This window comes from Cupressus sempervirens, chromosome 10 (genome assembly GCF_028749045.1).
Source record: "Cupressus sempervirens isolate cs-2001-9-10 chromosome 10, ASM2874904v1, whole genome shotgun sequence".
Taxonomy (NCBI): Eukaryota; Viridiplantae; Streptophyta; class Pinopsida; order Cupressales; family Cupressaceae; genus Cupressus; species Cupressus sempervirens.
This window is the reverse complement of record NC_143127.1, coordinates 266336823-266358631: the sequence shown is the minus strand read 5'-3', so window position 1 is coordinate 266358631 and position 21809 is coordinate 266336823. Positions and strand designations below refer to the sequence as shown.

Here is a 21809-nt window from a genome sequence, read left to right as displayed (position 1 = left end):
AGAAAAAAGTGGAGAATTACACGCTAGCTTGATCACATACACAAGCATATATTAGACAATTGTGTACAAAAGCTATTCTATAAAATATTACTTTAAAACATTCTCAAATATTAAATATTACTATAAAAAATTTAGGAAATAAAAAGTGGTTTCTTTTCAATAATGGGATGGCCTAAAAGTGATTTTATTTTTATTTTTCTAGAACTAGAGTGGGGTTTTTTTGGCAATAACCCGAGGAGGGTTGAGGGCATTTGTACCAAATCTCTCAAGGTAGGTCTCTTCTTGAGTGCTGGGGGATGTCAAACTTAGGGCCAAAACCTATCACATTGTGACCAAGTAGCGCCCTTTAGGACCAATTAATGAGGAGGGTAGGACCTCCTCTTTTGGCATTGTTTGACCAAGGGGGACTTTCCTAAGGTGTACTACAATAAATTTGACTACAATGACTAAGCCCTTACCATGACACAAACCCTACTCATTATGGAGTGCACCTCTATAATCATCATTTCCTACTTTTCACACCGAATTACATAGAGGGAATAACTAGTTGTTTGAAATGCCTTTTAATATAGCCATTTTCATTTATTCATGCATTGATATGCCTGGAACTACTAAAACAAAAATCATGCAATGTTTTAAGATTAATTGGTCTAGTGTGTTGTGAGATGATGGATCCATCATTAAATGATCTACAAAGCCTCAGGGACTCGTCCTTCCATCCCATTGCCATTAAGTAATGCTAGTTGAAGTTGTCAAAAGCCTAGATTGTTTAGAATCATGCCTATGTTTATTCGACAAATCCCATTTTCTAAGAGATACATGTCCAAGCTCCAAAAAATTACTACCTTTCAAACTGTAAGAGCTCAAGTTTAGGCTTATCAAGGTCGAGAAAGTGGTGATTTTCTCACTAATGAAAATCTAAATCTTTAAACCTTAACTCCCAAGAACAAAGCATGTTATAACAAGAGCAGAGCTATCTTTATTAATGCCATACATTCCATGTAGAAGGAGCACATGGATCTCCATTACATCACATTCAATCAAGATTTTGAAAAGATTCTTTCAATGATTTCATAGTTAAAACTTCTGATGTTTAAGTTGTGAAATCCATTGGAATCAATGCATAGTTATCAAGACCACTGATTGGAGTTCCAATAAGAGGTGCTAACATTATGCTCATTCTTGGTTTGGTAAAGTTGTGAGCAGTCTGCTGCCAATGAAATGTTGTGAAACTTCCTACTCCCTTGAAGATATCTATCCGGTGTAAATTGATGCCATTGAAAATAATGTCAAACACTTGCTTCCCAAAAATAGTAATACCTGAATCAATTTTTGCAAGGTGAGAAACCAAAGCCTATAGTGCAACCTTGTATCAACATACTCATAGTCTACATTAGAAGTCAATGTAAGAGGAGTTTGATGCAAATGAGCTGAGAAATAATCACAAGCTTGATTTGTACTCTTTATTAGATTCTCGGTTGACAACACCTTGCTTTCATTGAGGCTATTAACACCATTGATGTTCGATTTTAAAGCACACCCAAAATTATATATATCATTCTTAAAGCCAGGACCAAGAGCCACATGTCAGGTGGCAACAATTCACCAAGATTACATGCTTACCAATTGAGGATGAATCATAAGACAATGAAGTTACCTAATGATTTCAAATGACCTGAAACTAGGGGCATATGCAGCAATTCTATATAGGCATACTGTAACTTCACCATCTTTTGTAGAAGTAAAACAATCTAAATAAGAAGCAAACTTGGCAGTTTCATCTAACCAGGGTGATCTTTGACTGAAGAAGACTTCCCCTATGGAGTGCACATGGCTTATATAAAATTGGATCAATAGGTAATGTGGAAATTAGCAGTCCATGCCCATTACTTAACAATCTTTGATGAATTTAAGTGTGATTTGTCCCTTCCTCATGAACGCAAAAATGTGTACTTTAAACTAGTAGTTGTAGTCCTCCATCCTTTCCACAATGGATGACTATTCATGAGAAGAAGCCAGGGATATTTTAAATTTTAAGAAAATTTGGGCAATGTTTCTTCTCAATTGATATGGAGGATGAAGGTAGTTGAAGTTGGGTCGTCATTGGATTCCTTTTGTGGTTTGAGGTCTTCTAAATAGGTTGTGTATTTTGTAGTCTAGCCTGTCTATAATTGATGCCTTATAGTTTTTCTCTATTACTGTTAGTAGCTGTTATGCTCAAACTATATTGATTTTGAATATAATTTCATGATTGTAGATATGAATCAAACTTAATTATTATTTTCACAATTTTCTCATGCAGTGTTGAACTTAGTAGTTTTTGGGCTAGTTTACTGCCCCACATTTGGTAATCATTTTTTGGCTTTCATGGATTTGTCTAATTAACATTTATTTCAAGATAAATTTTCCTTCCATAAATAAATTACTATATGTTTATTTGATCAAGAGGCTTAAAATTATTGCAAATCAATTTTTGTAAGGTCTTTGAATAATGTAAAGCTACACTTGGTTTCTTCTTCTTGTTGAATTCAACACTTTTTAAATGGTGTTTCTAGTGTTGGACTTATCACAAAGAACTAACATAAGTGTTCTCATTTGGGCCAGTTTGGAGGCATTTTCATTCAACCTATAATGCCATTTCTAAAATCTTGCCACTTGAAAGTTAAATCCTAAGAGGCTATGCACATACTACATGAGCTGCATAGAGATTTTGTATTCTTTGGTTTGTGTATGGTATTTTGTTAAGGAAAATGTTATTGATCTCTAATTTATAGTTGGAAGCAGCTATGAAGTGGGAAGTTAAGTCCCAGAGCCTTCCTTGCATTGCATTTCGAAAGAAATTTTATCTTTTCAGTTTCCATTTTAACTTCAAAATATTGCAGAAAGATCTAGAATTCATAGAGGCTATTCTCGGGGATAACTTAGATGCTTTTCAAAACATTCTTAGAAGATGCCATCAAGAAAGGTTGTAGCAACAATGTATACAACAGGAAGAATTAGTAAGTGAATTTTTTATTCTTTATTGACCTTGCACATTCTACTTATGGTTTTGAACATCTAGATTGTGCTTGTTTGAATGAAGGTTTTCCTATTGGAAAAGTTAATTCTTTGCTCGCTTTGGCATTTAGATTTTCCATGGTAGTGCTTATTGTGCTTAATGAATTCATTTCAAGTGTTCATGTATTCTTGTAGATGAATTAAATAAGTGATGTTATTTCTTAAATAGGATACTGATTTTTTGTTTCTTTGTTTGTTGAAGAATTTTTTTTCTCATGAAAAATCCTCTTTTGATTTTGATATTTAATTAAAATGTGTAGCAATATGTAATCAATACTTATATTAATTCTAACCTTCATCTTGAGACATACAGAGTTTTTCTTGTTTAAGGTACTGCCTTTTTTTTCTTTTCTAATTCTATAAGGGCTTTGTATGTGGCAAGCACTTCTTAATGCCGATCCTTTTGATATTGATGCACAATGGAAGAGTGAAGAAATGATTTGATAGGTATGAATAATTTGATCACGGTGAAGATTATAGAAAGTTATAGAAGCATAAACTATATATTTTGTTATATATGGCTAGTATGCAATCATAAATAGTGTGTTGAATACATTGTAGATAATAGTGAGAGTTAAATGGTTTCTTTAGTTAATTTACCTTACTGAAATGTATATGCATCCTTAAAGAAAAATCAAAAGACCAAAATTATCTAACTGAAGTACTAATTTCTAGGAGCTTCAGGATCTACCTGTATTTAATGTTTGAAATCTAGCCATTTTTACTGGACCCAATAGGACCTCAGAAATCAGTCTAGAGGAGAGGCCTAAAGTTCATGATGTGTGATTACAAATTATAAAATTACCTATAGACAGACATTTCTTAAAGAAAGGTAGTAAAGATTATATGTATATTTGTTCGTAGCTTCTTCAAAAGACCTTGGATAAGTATTTCTATGTAATTGAATCATTTCCATGATCATCTTTTGATGTCTTCTATAAATCTATTTTTTGTAAATGAAAATCTTATTGATACATAATGATCTTTGTTGTATAATTGATTTGATCATCTATTTTATAGTTTGTATTACAAATATATCACTGAAACTCCTATTCATTTCTAAAGCATTGTGAAATTACTAATCAAGACAGTTCAAGAATATATCCTAATAATAAAATGACTAGAATCAAAGAAATGATGCATCTTCAATATAATTTTGGTTCTAAAGTACAATTTATTTCATATTTTTTGTCAAATCCAGTGGCTAACTTATTTTAAAAGCATCAATTTGTGTCTCTAATCCATTTTTTATCTTTCTTTAGCATTTATTTTCTTTAAGAAATCATGCAATGCTATGCCTAATTTTCAAACATTGAAGAATTTCCCAATCCATAGCCCTTAAATAAATAATGTTCAATGCTCACATAGGGGATAGGATCCTACAACAAAGATGAAGATTGTCGATCTGTGGTGCAAGTTAATCAGTGAGGAGGAGTTCTTAAACCATACTGTGCAATCAACAAATATGAAGTGCCTCACACCCTTGTAAGTATTTCAATATTCTTAGCTTCTTTGAGGCATTCTATAAAACAAGTCACATGCCTTACCCATGATTTGACATTTTGCATGCATCCTGCACTCTCTCATCTAGCTAATGATGGATTACAGAGAGTGATCTAAAATGATGATGCTAAAAACCACACACAATCAAATCCAAAATGAACTTCCATTACAAATGGATTGTGGAAATATGATATTGTTAATTTTGCATGCATGTCTACCAGGACAATCACAACTCAAACATATATATAACTATTATATATATGTTTAAGTTGTGATTGTCCTGGTACACATGCATGCAAAATTAACAATATCATATTTCCACAATCCATTTGTAATGGAAGTTCATTTTGGATTTGATTGTGTGTGTGTTTTTAAGCATCGTTGTTTCAAATCACTCTCTATAATCCATCATCAGGATGAGAGAGTGGAGGATGCATGCAAAATGTCAAACCATTGGCAAGGCATGTGAACTATTTTATAGAATGCCTTAAAAAAAAATCAACCAATGCTTGGCAGTTTCCTACCTAGCATTGGTCAAAATTTTGACCAATGCCTAGAAGTTTTCGACCAATGCTTGGAAGTTTTTTACCAAGCATTGGTCAAAATTTCAACCAATGCCTAGAAGTTTTCTACCAAACATTGGTCAAAACTTCAACTAATGCCTGGTAGTTTTCGACCAAGCATTGGTTGAAATTTTGACCAATGCTTGGTAGAAATTGCACCAGGGCTATAGAAAGTTTTCAACCAATGGATTGGTTAAAATTTTGACCAACCAATAAGTTGGTCAAAATTTCGAAGAGAAAAACTTCAACCAATTGGTTGGCGAAATTTTGACCAACCTGATTAGAAATTTTGACCAATATTGGTCAAAAAATGGGGTCAAATATACTAGTGATCTACTATGACAATACAAGTGCTATAAACATATCTAAGAACCCTGTGATGCATACAAAGACAAAGCACATTGCAATCAAGTATCATTACTTGAGAGAGTTGGTTCAAGAAAAAGAAGTGAGAATGGAATATGTGAATACAAAGGAATAGATAGCTAATATATTCACAAAGGTTCTACCTAAGGATGCAAATGAATATATTAGAGGTAAGTTGGGGGTGATACTCATATCCAAATCTACTTAAGAAGCAAGAGTAGTGCCTTGCATCAATGGAGTTGAATGGCATGCTTTAGAATTGCCTGAACTAAGGAAGAACCTGAAATAAAAGAGTCACATGCAAGGTGAAAAAGGGAGAACCTAAATTGTTGATATCTACATGTAAATATGGCAAGTCTTTGTCATTTTTGTCAAAGAGGGAGAATATACAGGGAGAAATATAGCATTGTAAAAAAAGAGGGAGATTAGTACCAGAAAAGAAAGAAGATCGGGAACAGGGAGAGGGAGGGAGAGAGTGAAGAAGAAGAGAGACTATAGCCTATATAGGAGGAGGACAAATACTGGTAGAGGGAGAGATTTCAACACAAGGTATTAAGTTTCTTTTTGGTATTGTTGTTGGTATTGGTTTTCCATCAATGCCAAAGAGGGAGATTTTTGAAAAAGAAGATTGTTGAAGTATAGAAATATCATGGAACACTCATTATTTTGTCATTGATGTCAAAACTACTACTTGTTGATGAGAGAATTTCTAATTTGGTCTGAATGCTATCATTTGATTGATTGATGAAGAGGATTTGAAAAGAAAGGATAACAATAGTACCTAGAGAAAGGTTGAGTTATATGGCATATAAAAGGGGCACTAAGACGAAGACTTTGATGATATAGTTTATTGATTATATACTTAAGGCTACAATGAAAGGATACTTGAGCAAAGACAAGAATAAGACTAAGTAAATAAATGTGTATGCCAAGCCTGACCAAGAAAATAGTGGAGGTTGAGTAACTTAGTTTAGGCCGAGCAAAAAGTTAGTTGTGATCGAGAAAGTTCAGTATGTGTCGAGTGAAGAAAGTTTAGTATGTGTTGAGCACCAGTAAGACTTAGTGTATACTAAGACACCTAGTGTTGATCAAGCATCAAAAGATAGTTATTGCCAAGAAAACAACCATTTTTTGCCAAGTGGCTGTATTAAGAGTTTGATCGAAGATTTGTCAAATCTGAGCCAACAAAGTTGATTTCTTGAATTATGTGAAGCATGTTGAAGATAAGTATGATGATCTGGTGGCACAAAATTTAAGATAAATCATTTGAAGATGAATTTGAAGAGGATTGTAAGAGAAGTTTCTAGAAGGGAATAAAATGGAAAAGCAGGTAGATTTGATAAAGCTAACCTAACCCTAAGATGGACAATTGTGGTGAAGTAGCAAAATATTGAAATTCTTTATATAAGGAGATAACAGGCCAGAAGAAAAGTGTTAGAATGTGAACCAAATGTAGGCAAGGAGTCTAGAGGTGTTGCTTCATTTGGTGGCCAAAGGGATGAACCTCTAGTTGGCATAATAAGCATGAAGGCTTAAGGAGGCTAAGGATTGAAGGTTGAACAAGCTATCAGAGATAAAGGGGAATGATTTCCAAGTAGAATGAAGGACTAAATGAGAGATTTATAATATGCAAGTGAGTTCTTTTGTTATTAGATCAATTCCTACTATTACTTTCTAAGAACTACATTAGTCTGGATAAATCCTTTGGATTAAGGTTGACCTAACAGTCATGAGTAAATGCTTTAATAGGCTGACATTCTAATGGAATGTTCTAAAGTCCTCTTACAAGGTTGACTCCTAATATGGTGATTGAAATCCTTTAATCAAAGTCACATTTAATAGTGTGCATTGTAACATTTAATAGGGTTGGCTCCTAAAAGAGCTCACTTCAGAAGAGTAAAAATTGGTAGCATGTTATTGGTGGTTTTCCCCAAATTGGGTTTCCACATTAAATCATTTTGTCAAAATGTGTGATTGATTTTTTGGTATTTCATGTTTACATTTTTGCAAAGTTCATTTGACGTAGGATACTAATAAACTAAGGTTTGAGATATTGGATGATCAATGCAGACGTATTTGTTAAGTACTAAAAAGTTTTATCTGTACATTTGGACCTTGGATAATTGATTCACCCCCCCTCTTAGTTATTCTAAAGTATTCCAACAATAAATTTGAGATGTACACCAAGCTAAGTTATGTAGATAAACTATTAGATCACTTTACTATTGTTTAGTTATCTTTGCAATAGTAAATACTTGATGAGGGTGAATCTTAGTAGATTCTTTGTATAAATCACTTAATAGGGTGACACATTAACTTGTGTTCCAAAGTCCTTTCACCAGGATTCTCCTAATGGGGTAAGATATTGATAGGTCTCTGTCAAATCCGTTAATAGGGTGGCACCATATAGTATCATGGTAATCTTTTAATAGGGATAAGGTCTTCAATAGGCACACTTCAAAAGAGTGCAAATTTGTGAGGATTGGCTTACACACCATGTTTTTAACCCTAGCTGGGTTTCTGTGAGATAGATTTTGAGTTATGTGTTGCTACTTTCAAGAGAATGTTTTTTTCTTGGCCCTAACTAGTTGATTTTTAGCCCATAGTAACTCATTAGCAAGTGTTGAGTATGTTTTAAAAGGAAAAAGGTTAACCCAGTAAGTATATTGATTCACCCCCCTAGTATACTAACATGTGGTTGGGTCTAAAATCTACCCACATCTTATTACTTCCCACCTCTAGTTTCAGAGGTAAATCATTGGGAAACACATTTAACTTAGGTGCCAATAATCCCTCACCAAATCATCTCTTATATAGGAGAAATTTCAAATATTAGTTTAGAAAAAAATGGACAAATAAAAAAAGACATTAGATAACTTGTAATACAATATTTTGTATGATTAAAGTACTAGTGATTTATACAAGAGTGATATCAGAAAAGTGCATCCCTCATTTTTGTTAAGATGAGACATTGAAATCAACATTTTAATGAGATTTGACATTTTTATGTAAGTTTTAATAACTTGTTCTTATAGATAATTATGTTTCAAAATACACTTTAAAATAAATCAATGAGCATAAATTAGCAAAACCAATATCTAGTATAATTGCATCTTATTGATTGATGATGTTTCTAGATATACTTGAACTTATTTTATGTGTGCTAAATATAAATTTTTCTATAAGTACTATTTGAAAAAACACTACATCCTATACACCCACAAAAATAGTTTGATTTGCAAAAATGATTAGGTTAATCATTAATAGATAGAGTAAAAATCATGATGAGTCACATCCACTTGATTAATGTTCTTGTACAAAGATTACAAGTATGGTTTAATTTATAAAAGTATGTAACACTCTTGAAAAGTGTACTTGGATGCTTAGGGCATAATTATGAGGGTGGGGCACAAGGGTAGAATTATTATAGACTTTAAGGTCATTTAAGCAAGTTTCTCATTCCTAAATCACTAGGGTAAGAAGTGGAGATTTTTTAATGATGGATGGAGGTTTTATGAATGAGTGGAAAGGAAATGGGATAGTAGACTTGAAGATGGGAGATATGAAGAACTTATTCATCTAAATATCATTTTAGTTATATTTTGTATTTGAAAATCTATTGATTAAGTCTATAAGAATTCATATGAATTTTTGATTTGATTTATTATTTTGAATAAACAATTCCTTAGATTTTCATAATACCGTAATTTTTATAATACCATTAAAATCTTGACCTGCCCTTTCTTTTACACTATTTATCTTTAATAAAAATTCAGTAAAAAGAATTGTTATTTCTATTTTAGGGAAGATGGACAGCATTTTTAGTCAAATACTGAAGCAATTATGCCTAGTAATTCTTTGTTTGATTATGGTGTTGGCAATTGTATGTGTATGCTTTGTCTTTGTACTTTTTTATGCTCTTTGACATAGTAGACACCATATCATAATTATTTTTTTCATGCTTCAAAGTTTTCCTCTAAATTTTAAAAACTAAAAGACATTTTTATACAATTTAGAGAAAAATAGATTAGTAGAATGAAATGAAGCTTGCAAAAGTTGGTAGACATCAGGATTTTTTCTAAGATTAGAAACCAAAAGATACCACCTGAAAATGAATCATGGGCTTGCAATCTTTAATCGTGTTGATCTTAGATGTTAAGTGTTTAATAAAAAATATAATGGCTATCTATACAAATTACACCTTCAAAAACTTCATTTGAAGTCCATTGCCATTTTCAAAAAATTCAATCACCCTTTTGACCTCACAAGTGATTAATGCAAATGGATTCTCATCTATTTTGTTTAGAATATCATCATTTCTTGTATAACTAGGGAAAACAACCTAGTAGCTGCCCAAGCTAACTTCATGCACCTACAGTTCCTAAACCATATGTTGAAATTTGCCAATTTTTCCAGTGAAGCTTTGTAGGTGAGTGAAGAGCTTAAAGATAACCTTTGAGCTATCCTGCATTTGTGGAACTCTATATAGAATCCATAGAGAGTGAGGTGGTCTAAAAGTGGCCAAAAAAAGCATTCGCCCAGGATCCACCACCATAACCCTCTAATTATTGTTCTCTTTTAAACTTAAAAAAATCAACAATTAATCCAATAACTAGTTGCTTTTGTGTCAATGAATGTTCACTTTATAATGTGAAACTGTGCACTTGGTAGAAAAGGTGGCAATGGGGTCATTTTAATTAAAACAAATTGCCCCCAAAGGAAATCAAAACCTCATGTTATTACACCCCACCATGACTCTAACTTAACCATGACTGACCCAATTAGTGTACATGATGGCATATATTACCATTCACAAATGATTGTGTTACCACCCGTGGTTAACCTATTTATAAAGGAAAATTTACCATAAACCAGTTCATTTTTGTCCTATAGAAGTCATTCATAGAGCTCCCGCCAAAGCTTCTTGCCACCTCTATCTCTCCCATTTCACACAACCTTGTTGTTCTTCGACATTTAAGGTGAGAACTCACAAAGTAATATTATCTCATTTTTAATTATCATTAACTTAGTGTTTCCATTCTTATCCTACAGTTTTCATTGTATGTCTTTGGAGTTTTCCCGTGAAATGATTGCATGTATTGTGAGAGAAAGCAATTATTTGAGAATATGGTAAAGGAAAAATGTATAGCGTCAATAAAATCATAGAATGTCATTTATCAAAAGATATAGTGTAGTATCTTGTAGGTTTCATGAGCTTTATGGGGTTTTCTTTGTGTTTACTTTTGCTCTTATTTATCGTTCACTTAGTGTTTCCATGATTATCCTACAATTTCTATTTTATATCTTTGAGGTTTCATCATGAAATGATTGTATGTAATGTGAAAGAAAGTATTAATTTAGGAAAAGGGTAAAGAGAAAGTGTACAATGTCTAGTAATAACTTGAAGTGTCTTATAGGTTTCAGCAAAAAGATAGGATTTTGTATGTGCTTATAATGATTGAAGGGTTTTTATTTAGTGAGTGCTTGGAGGGTTTTTAGTCATTTGTTTATGTTGTGTAATTTGCTAAATTTTCAAATGGTTCTTCTAAGGGCTTACTAATATCATTGTTTTTCATTGTTAGAATGTCAAATTTTTAAAGGATTTCCTTCCACCTTTAATAGAAATGTAGGAAATGTTTAAAGGAAAAGAGGAATGATAAACAAGGGTTTCTAATGGTTTCAAATTATATAGATGAAATGTAAAAGGGAATCTTTGAAATCTAATATGATTCTCGATTACGGGTTTGTAATGATTGAAGGGTTTTAAACTTTTTTATTGTACTCAAGGTTTTTGAATCAAGAAATAAGTAGCGTATAATATTGACAAAATCATTTCTTATTTTTGTGTTTGTAATTTTTAGAGGAAAAGGGGAATGATAGATAGGGGTTTCTAATGTTTTTGAATTATATAGATGAGATGTAAAAGGAAATCTTTGATATGTGATATGATTTTTGGCTAAGGGCTTGTAATAATTGAAGGGTTTCAATTTTTTATTATTATCCTTTAGGTTGCTCAATATAAACTTCTTCTTCAAGTTCTCCATTCAAAAATACTGACTTCATATTCATCTGATACACTTTGAATTTATTGTTAGCCACATAAGCCAGAAACATTATTATTGCTAGTGATGAGTCAGATACGAAGTCAGAGGAGGTGGATTCGGTGGCAGAGAAGGAAAGTGAGTTGGAAGACGACAAGGAGAAAGATAATGACAAGAAGGAGGTGACCCCCTTGGTAACCCAGGATAACCCCAAGAAAAGAAAATTGGACCAGACCCCAACCCATGATCATCTCAATGATAACATTGATTTGCCCCCCAGCCCTACTGTGCCCACCTCCCCCCTGGAGGTCCCCATTTTGCCCCCAAAAGAGATGATAGAAACTATGGTTGAAAAGACAGGGGAGGCCATCAGGAAAAATAAGAGAAGAGTTGGGAGACATTTCAATATGGATAGTGTCAGTATGGGCATTGTTAGAGAACTTGCTAAAATCCAGGTGTTGGGGGATCTCGACAGTAGCACCCACTATGATGAGCTCCTTGACCCGACTCTTATGGTTCTCTCTGACAATGTTCATGAAATGGGTTTCAACTTTCTCAACAATGCAAAGAACAGCCTGATTGACAATTTCCGCTCCATTAAGTGGCTTTTTCAGGAAATTGAGACTCTGAAGGACAAGTCCAACCAGACCAACAACAGGGGGGATGTCAAGGATCATGAGGCCAGAGGCAGTAAAGACTAGGTGGGCAGCCAGGAAAAAGACAAAAGCCAGGACCCTAGAGACAATCAGGAGGACAGAATCGCTCGGCTCGAGCAGAAGGTCCAAAGGCTAGATTCTGTCCACCAGGTTGTGACTAAATAGATTGTGGATACCCTCCATACCTTGAATGAAAACATTTTTAATCTGGGGGACTATCTGACCAATGCCGATCTTGTGGGGAATGTGGAGCAGAGTACAGAGAATGGAACCAACCGAGAGGATCCTCAGAAAGAGACTGGAATCCAGGAAAGTCAGAGGGACCAGATGCATTTCCTCCCCACGATCCAGGAGGAAGAGGCCAACCAGAAGGAAAGTGATGCTACAGAAACCCTGCAAGCAATGGAAAAGAAGGGACACTAGTCTGCTCGCCAAGCTCTATTCCTAGCCTTTGTTTCTCAAGCTTCGGGCCTTTTTGTTTCTGACCTTTTGAGGCAGCTTTTTTTTTGTCTTTTCTGCTTTAAGTTGTTTTATGCTGTAAAACTTTGGGTTTCAGGATCCCTGTAAAACCTATTTTCCTAATCAAAAACATTATTATTGCTTCAATTATGGCAACTAGTGCAAATGTCTCCTCATAATCTATACATTCTTGCTATGAATATCCTTTGCATACCAGCCTTGTTTTGTTTCTCACAACCTAACCTTGTTCATTCATTTTATTTCTGAAAACCCATTTAGTTTCTATAATGTTTTTTTTCCTTAATTCTAGGAACTAATTCCCATGTACCATTCTTCTCAATCTTATCTAACTCATCTCTCATAGGTTGAATCCAAAAGTCATCTTTTCTAGCTTCATCTAAACTTTTTGGCTTTACATGAGAAATCAAACATATCTCTTCATGTACCCTATTTATTTTCATAACTCCTCTGTCTTTACTTCCAATAATTTTTTTAGTAGGGTGATTCTTTGTCAATTTTTTATTAGGTGTCATTGTCTCAACTCTTACTTCTCCTCTAAGTTCATATCTTGGTTCCTATCTCTATTCCATAACTTGGATCTCATTCTAAAAAATCATTGTTAGTTTCATAAAATAATTCAATATTTTCTTGGTTAGCCTTAGGATTATCTTCTTCATCAGAACCATTAATCAAGTATCCTTTCTTGAATTTCAAACTTCTCATCCACTTTCACATTTGTGCTCTCAACAATTGTCTTAGTTCTCTGATTAAAACATCTATAAGTTTTTCTTTTCAATGAATAACCAAGGAACATACCTTCATTGCTTCTTGAATAAAATTTATTGATATTATCATCTCTCTTGATGTAACACTTGCATCCAAAAATTCTAAAATACTTCACTAATGGTGCATGTCCAAACCATATCATAAGGAGTCTTGTTTGTACCTTTTCTAATCTACACGATATGCATTGTATACACTATTGTATTAACTTCTTTTCTCTAGAATGTCTTTGATACATCATTTTCAAACATCATAGCTCTTATTGCTTCTATTATAGACCCATTTCTTCTCTCAGCTATAACATTCTTTGAAAGTGTTTTAAGGGTTGAAATTTGTCTCTTAATAGCATTCATATCACAAATTCTTGTAAACTCATTCAAGGTAAAATCTCCACCTCTATCGGATCTTAAACATGTAATATTTAATCCAGATTCATTTTCAACTCTGTTCTTAAACACCTTCAACTTCTTAAATGATTCAAACTTTCTTTAATAAATTCTACCCACATCATCCTAGTAAAATCATCAAAAAGAATCATAAAGTACCTTTCACCCTAGAATACTCTTCACTCTAGAATACTCTTCACCCTAGAATACTCTTGTCCTTGTAGGACCACTCAAATATGTAAGAACAATCTCCAACTTTGTTGTTGTCATGAACTTCTTGCTAGGAAAAGAGTTTTTCTTCTATTTACCCATAATATTTTCTTTGCATACAACTTTAGTAGGCTTCACAATTTTAGGAAAATCCCTAATAGCAAGTGTACTGCTCACTTTCACAATATTATCAAAATTTATATGACAAAACCTTTTATGCCACAACTACTTGTTATCAACTTTAGCAACTAAGCATGTCATCTATGTAGGAATCATTTGAAAAGAAATACCTCTTGATCTTGTGCTAGTACAAATCATCTTACCATTCTTATCCTTGATGATACATGTCTTCTTTGTGAACTGTAATTGATATCCCTTGTCAATAAACTATCCAACACTTAGAAGATAATGTTTCAGTCCATTAATTAAAAAAATATCATATGTGTTAGTTTTACCATCAAGAGTAATAGATATTATTCCCTTAATATGACAAGTTACATTGTTCGCAACTCTAACAGTTCCTCCATCATAGTTGTTGAACTTGTTGCATGGTTGCTTTGCACGATGCTTAATGGCATAAATACTTTTGAATCTCTCTCTTAAAAAGTTGATCAATGACCAACTCCAAAGTTCTAGATCACTATTTGTCAACCTGTTGGGTAACTCAATTGAAGATAAATGTGAATGTTTAGAAGGAGGCCCTTGTTGGTACCCACCAATCTGCACAACTTTTCTGAAATTAACCACAAAAGATATATTTTTGTATTTTTCGTTTTATGATGAATGCAATTTCTAATCAATGCAACTATATGAATTCTTATTTGAACCAAGTATTTGACAATCAAATAAAAAAGATAGAGTAACAAGAGATTTGAAGAAAATTACTGAAAGCAAAATTCCTAATAGACATAAGCCAAAGTAACAACACGTCTGCGAATTAAATTATCAAAATGATCTAGTAGGAGACCAATGAAATTAGGAGTAGTGCTTCCTCAACTCCACTAATACAATCACTGATGGGAACTTTAATTATAACTGAAAAATGTTACACATGTCATCAATCACGAGGCCACAAAAAGTGCACTCACATGAGACAAGACGCTATGCAAGAACAATAGTGATCATTTCTCCAATTCATCACAATAGTGGAATTCGTTAACATAAGACACACACTAGAATTAAAAGATCGCACAATTATAACGATGCAATAAAACCATTAGCTCCATTATTATTCATGAACATGCATCCACAAAAAATAACACACTCTAACAAGATTTACTACACTTAGAATGAGAGCACCAATAGCATATATTATTGCATCAAAAATAATAGTTTGGAGCACATATTGCATCCATGTATTTAAAAGAAATCCTCTCCTCATTTTGTGTTAGGAGTGAGATCTCTTCTAGTGCAAACTTATGCTAAAAAGCTAATAAAACAAAGCTAATTACATACAAACTAGCTCTCTAAATGGTGCTATGTAGGTCTTCACCCTTGTTTATATCAATTAATGGGTGCATGAGCCTTCACATGACTTAAAATAATAAAAGAAAAAGAATATAAGAAGATATAAGCCATGAGATGATCTAGGAGTCACTGAGAGCTCTAAAAATGGAATCTCGGCCTTTTCTTTGTATCCTTGGGAGTTGAACTATCATCAAAATGTGTTCCTAATGCATGGAATGCTCTAAAATAGCAACTGGCAATTAACTATTGGTGCACTGCTTCTTCAAAATTGTTAGCACACCTCTTGGAAAAGCACACCTTTGAAAAAACTTACCTTCAAAAAGCACACTTTGAAAAGTGCACTTTGGTGAAAGGACCCAAAAATCCAAAAATTCTTCAAAGTGTCAAAACTTGATTTCCAACATCTGGATTTTCTTCCCCTTTATACCAAAATGATATTTGGATGCTTGTTTTTTAATTTCTCTAATATCTCTTCTACTTCCTTAGCCTCCAATAAATCTAATGACTCATATTTATTTTGAACTACTTGTCAGTAGTTTCTCACTTCAATCCTTGTATCAAAAAAATCCTCCAACTTAGAATCTAGTTCCAATAATGCTTCTTCTATTTTGAAAGCTTGTCTAACATCATCTTTTGATGAAGTTTTTTCAAATGTATCCCTAAATTGTTTAACTAATGTTTGCACTAAGGAAATTTTAGTATTTGACTCATGTTCAAAAATCTCAAGGCTAGCGGTGTTGTAGTATTTATCCGCTTCCAAAAATTACTCTCGAGTCTTATTCTTTATCTATTGAATATCTTTGTGTAGTCCTTCCATGACTTTATTCCTAGAATATATCTTCTCTATCCAATCATATAACTTATCTATCTCCTCTATCAAGTATATCTCTATTAGCATCTAGTAGCTTTTCCCTTTAATATATTTGAGTGTTTGCAAATCATTGGCCTAGGTACACACTTCATCCATTAGCCCAAAATCTTGGTTTATAATGGTGACCAATTTATCGGCATTAGTTTGGATGTTGTGCAGATGGTTCAAATTACCTTGTATTATTTGTACTCCCCTTTCGTCAAAATTATGATGCCACCTCTAGCAAGCATCCAAAAATGAATCCATTTGTAATCATGTCTCCTTTCTTTCCAGTGTAGCTCCTAGAGAAATTTTAGGATTCACCAGGTCTATTGGACCTACCACTTCATTCAAGTATCAATCAACAATTAATTATATTTTCACAACATTAAGAGCTCTAACTCATCATTTTCAAGGTGTGAAAACACTTGTTTGAGGCATTTGGTAATCAAGACTTTTGTAGTATCCATCATGGCTTTTCCTAGTATAACCTCCTTCATCTGATAATCTTTAGGAGTCAACTCTTTTGTGTCCACATGGGGAGATGGAATTGTGATATGTGCCAAAAGGTCTTGATCCTGATTCTTCATTATGAAGGCAAGTGTTCTCGCATCACCATTAGGTGGCTCAACTTTCTTAATCACCTTTATTAGCTCTTCCATGCCTTCTTCTATTGTTAATTTCATTTGTCTCTTCTATTTGAATATGACCTCTTTCTCAAGCCATGATATATTTGTCCCCATTGGTGACATGTATTGTATTGAAGAAGTAGGCTCTAATGCAGGTTCCTTTCCTATATCACTCCTATCACAGTCTTCTCGTGTCAAAGAAAAACTTCAAAGTGAGCTTCTATGTCATGTTGAGCTAGGGACCTAGCCTTTGTATTAGGAGAAGGTTGTTTCCTTTCTTCCATAATATGTCCTTCCTCGAATACTTCATCAGTATGTAACTGCACATAATCTCCTTCCTCTAGAGTTTGACTCTCTAGTTCAACTATTCAGGGAGGTAGGGCAACTAATCCTTGATCCTTTATTTCTGACATATCTTGTGCTAGTAGAGGAGGAATGCTAAGAGGTCCTTGTGGTAGAGGAGGTAGTTGATCCCAATCTTCTCCTAATGGCTCATTTTGAGGAGTATCTCGTATTCTATCTCCCACCATCTTAGTACCCTCAGGAATGAAGTCAAAATCCAAGAGGTCAAATACATTTTTTCCCTCGCCTTCCATTTCTACAATCCACTTTTGTTGCTTGTCTTCTAAGGTCTCAACCTAGATAGGTTCTTACGAGACAAAAGGTGGCATCTAAGTCAAACATCTTCTCCTCTCTTCTTCAGCCACAATAGTTGAGTGAGTCATCTTATTCAAAGGTACAAACTCTATCTATTTCCCTTTCTCCTCATTTTCCACTTTAGTGATGGCTTCTAGCACTTATGGTGAGGGAGTTCTCTTTTTCTTAAGTGTCCTCCTCTTTACACCTACCACCATCATTTATATTCTAGCTCTTTTGGACAATAACAGGGAGACTTTTGTATCATGAGGAGGTTGTGGTGGTGGGACTACTTCCTCAACCTTGTTGAGCATGTTTTTTCTCAGGTTAGGCTTGTTTTTCTTGAGTAGTTAGTTCTTCTTGACCCTCTTCCTCTTGCTCTCTTCTTATAGGAGCTCCCTTTCTCTTCTTACCCTTACCCTTTGGTGCCTCAAAATACTCAAACTCTTGCTCATGCTGGTGTACCATCTTTGGCCTCACTAGTGGTTTGGAAGGGTAGGTTGGTATGGTGACTATTTTTCTTTTTCCTTTCTTGAGTCAAGCTATAGCCTGAAGAGGTGGGGCTTGAGGAATTGGATCCATTAGGAAAGGTTTCCTAATCCATTCTCTTGTTAGCTCAACTACATGTTGGCCTCAATGATTAATATCATCATTCTCTTCCAACCCAATTTCTACATTCATAATGGGTCTTACATAAATTTTGTCCCTATTATACAAGGGATCTAATATCTCTGGGACATCCTTGTCCCATGCTTTGAGGGGTATCTCCATGTTTGATACCATTTTTAGCCAATTGTAGACTCATTCTACAATGGTCCCTCATGCGGACATTGTAGTCATCTACTACACTCATTTAGTGATCCTCTAGTGTCTCTTCTACCATGAACTTCTTACCCACCAAGTGTTGTACCATCCCAATGTTATCAAAATATGAGCGAGGTGCTTGGTATTCCTTCAGAGGGTACTAATCCCACTCTAAATAGAATGTAGCAATGTCATGCTTCTGCTTCACCTCAAAGGCCCCGATGGTGATTGGCCATACCCAAGTCTTCTTTTGTTGCTTCCTAACCCTATCATACGTAGAGGCTAGTTGTCTTGTTATCTCCAATTATATAAGCCTATCCAATGGATATCACAGAAGCTTCTTTGGGCATAAGAGAGTACCAACTACCTAGATATAGGTGAATATCTTGAATTGTATGTAATTTGCACTAACTTGTGTTATCTATGTTGCATCTTCTACTGACATCCTCTTTGCATAGTCTCCCTCAATAAATCTAATGATGGAAAATATAAAACCATCATTAACCACCCTATATTCCACACTTTGTAGTGAGAGCTTCTTCTTTACTAGTTGTGGGTACATGACATAAGGCCAAGAATTTGCATCTTACATGCTTCCCTTTCTATACAGTCTTGAATAATCTATAGTTCTTATCACTAATAGATATACCATATATGAGGTCATATAGAAGCAGGGTCATTCTTCACCAAAATCAATTGCTCATCCAAGTTATCACTTAGGATTGTAGCCCAGTCAATAGGCATCTTGTCTATTCTGATGGTTTCAATGAAATGTACCATCCATGTCTCTAGGTGACTTGTTGCGAGAAGACCCATGTCTCTACTCAAGAGAACAATTGAGTAGCCAATGCCATCTATCATATACCCACATGTCATGTCAACCTTTCCAACTCTTCTAACCAAGGGTGCCCTATCAATTAAGTAATTTGATTGTACCAACTCTTTGGCCTCCGTCTCATTCTCCCTGCACCATCTGTTTGTGTCCTCATAGGTGACTTGAAGGTATTGATCGGCCCATGGAAGATGGAAGACCTTTTTAATGTTTTGAGGCTTGAGGTCCAAGGTCACACTCTTGACCACCTTCTCTTCTGATACATAGTGATGAGCTAAGGTCATGATTAGTTCGAATGATTGAACCAATGTTGGTGAGAAGCCATGTTCACCAACCCACTTTGAATCAGAGCCAACACCATGGCCTACCTCTCTTTAGGTTTGTTGCATAGGGTGAGAAAGATGTTCCAGTCAATGTGCCCCAATTCAGTGTCTCAGATCTCAGTTTGTTTATCTTGGAACTGAGATTTCTTCAGTGCTCCTTGATACTTGAAAGCTATCATCTTTGGTGCCATCTTTTCTGTCATGGAGGATGAGAACAAGACCATTATATCTACACAAAAGGGAGAAATGTTAGTATTCTGATGTTGTAAAGCTATAATGATCCCCAAACAAGTCCTAGACTAACAAGAAACTAACCGAAAATAGGAGAAAAAGACCAAAATCCCCTCTAATGAGATATGTGCACATGCACACCTGGCACACTTGCTCATATGCACTATTATGTGGCATCTTTAACACAAAGTGTGCAGTTGCGCACTTGCACAAGGTACACATGTGCGCAACTACACACATGTGAAATGAAGAGTCTTGTGTTAATAAGGGGAACTTTATTTTTTTTGGTGTGCATATGCACACCTATTGAGGGTGTGCATGTGCTCATGTTTGCACCTCAACAGGTGGTGCTTTTACCTTTTGAAAGGTAGAAGCCTTGGAGATGTGGAGTTGCAAATGTTTGATAAGTGTGAAGGTGCAGCGAAGGTAGAGGAGCGCAGAGAACAAGTGAGGAAGACAAAGGGGGGTAGGGGTATATATAGGCCCAGACGTCTAATGTGCACCTCCAAAGTTGTCCAGCTCTGAGGGTGCACATGTGCAAGTGCGCATGTGTGCATCTTCGGATGGAGGTGAGTGTGCATATGCGCACTTAGCACACATTTGCATGTGCACACTTTAGAAGCCATAAATGAATTTTGTGACCCCTCATTACTACCTGATACCATCCGACCGAGGATTAAGGATTGACCTAGACCTAGAGGAGGTCCTAGATGACCGAGGCACTGAACTAGATTCTCTAAGAGGATTTTGAAACTAGGGGGTCCCCATTTTGTGACTCAATGGGGCTTGTGTTGTGAGACCACAACAAAACTCAACAAATTTATTCATATCACTAGTCATATGATGTGAACAACTACTATCTATGATCCAATCAACTTTCTTCTCAACTTGTGACACTAAGACTCTTTCTTCTCTAACTTATTATTCAAGACTTCCTTCTTTTAGAGCAAAAAATCCTCACTCATTATCACTTTTTCTCAAAACAAGTTTATCATCATCATTTGCATACAAACATTCTCTAGGCTTTCTAGACTTGAAACTCTTTTTGCACTTATTCTTTTAAGACATTTAGAAGCATAATGACCAAATTCATCACAAGCCTATCATTTAAAGGTTTTCTTACCATCTGGTTCTCTTCTCACAAGTAGGGAAAATCCTTCTTCAATTTGTATGTCTTCTTTAGATCTTGATCTACTGCTACTAGCATAATCTCCACTGGTGCTTGCACTCATAGATAGGGTAGGTCGAACACTCAGTGCGCTAAAGGTAGCCTCTACTCTAGGAAAATATCCATATTGTTTCAAACTTATTTATGTTGCTTCCAATCTTCCAAGAAGAGTCTCTCTAGAGAACTTCTCATTACAAGGTATCACTTGCTCAATAATCTGTATTGTCTGCTTGAATGGTGATGTCAAAGTTCTCAAGATTTTCCTTATGATCTCATCTTCTTCTTTAGTTCCTTTACAAGCCTTGATTCCTGTAGCAATTTCTAATATTCTTCCAATATAACTTATTACAAATTCATCTTCCATAATTTTAGCTTCTTGAAATAGATATCCAATTTTGTAGTATAATCCTTTTAGCATGTTTATCACCTTCAAAAGTAGGTTCCAAAGCTTTCCAAATTTTACTAGATAACCTCAAAGATTTGACTGTGCTCAATTTTTAGGAAGAGCTGACAAAGTGTTTCTAAAATGACCCGTCATTGATCTCCTTAAGTTGATAAGCTTTTCCTTCATGGACCTAGGGTTCTAATACCAATTGTTAGAAAGTAAAGTCCACCAAGATAACTAAGAGGGAGGGGGGATCAATTATCTGATCAATACAACTTTTACTAACCTTATTAATTCTCAAATATGTGACTAATATAAACAAAAACTATAAGAAGATAAACATACACAATAACACCAGATATGTTAACTAGGGAAACCCTTGATCAAAGGGAAAACCCTAGTGGGGATGGTACCCACAAAATGATGTACCAATATATAAGTTCCTTGAAAGAGGATGGAC

At 34.6% G+C, this 21809-nt stretch overlaps 1 pseudogene; it reads right to left on the bottom strand.

The window, feature by feature from the left end:
- Window positions 1-689: 689 nt before the first annotated feature.
- On the bottom strand, window positions 690-18074 carry LOC149533661 (receptor-like protein 4; annotated as a pseudogene).
- Between the last annotated feature and the right edge of the window lie 3735 nt (window positions 18075-21809).